Raw genomic sequence first — 980 nt, forward strand, 5'->3', positions numbered from 1 at the left:
TCCAGAAGAAGAAGAATATACTGAAAGCCACTAGAGAAAAGAAGCAGATCACATTCAAAGGAAAACCCATCAGAATTATGACTGACTTCTCTTCACAAACCATGAAGGCAAGAAGAGCATGGAGCAGAGTACTTCAACTCCTCTATGAAAACAAATTCCAGCCCAGACTACTATACCCTGCAAAACTCTCTTTCAAGTTGCATGGAGAAGTAAAATGCTTTCATGACAAAGAACAACTAAAGAATTTCATATTGGCAAAGCCAATCCTACAGAGACTACTGAAAGATGTTCTAAAGAGGGACCAAAATGATCAGAACTCCACCAATGAGTACAGAAGGAACAATGACAAACAATTAAACACAAGAGAAAAAAGAGTTTTAAAACAGTAGGTAAATAACATGTCGATCGTAAATCAATACATCTCCATTATAACCATTAATGTGAATGGACTCAATTCACCAATTAAATGAAATAGACTGACACAGTGGATTAGGAAACAAAATCCAACAATATACTGTATACAAGAAACACACTTAACTAAAAAAAAAAAAAAAATTATAGGCTGAAAGTCGAAGGAAGGAAAACAATACTACATGCCCCAGCACCTCAGAAAAAAGCAGGGGTAGCAATCCTGTTCTCAGACAGTCTCAACTTCAAATCAAGAATGATCAAATGAAATAGAGAAGGCCACTATATACTGGTTAGGGGAAAAATTCAACAGGAAGAGGTAACGATCATAAATGTATATGCACCAAACACGGGAGCACACAACTATATAAGACAAATCTTAATGGACATGAAAAATCTAATATCCAGTACTACAATCTTAATAGAAGACCTCAACACACCTTATCCCAAAAAAATAGGTCAACCAGACAAAAAATTAGCAAAGAAGTAGCAGAACTGAACCAGAGCTTGGAACAAATGGGCTTACTTAGTGGACATATACAGAGTGTTCCACCCAAACACAGCTGAATATA

Source organism: Octodon degus, unplaced genomic scaffold, assembly GCF_000260255.1.
Source record: "Octodon degus isolate 3935 unplaced genomic scaffold, OctDeg1.0 scaffold00007, whole genome shotgun sequence".
Taxonomy (NCBI): domain Eukaryota; kingdom Metazoa; phylum Chordata; class Mammalia; order Rodentia; family Octodontidae; genus Octodon; species Octodon degus.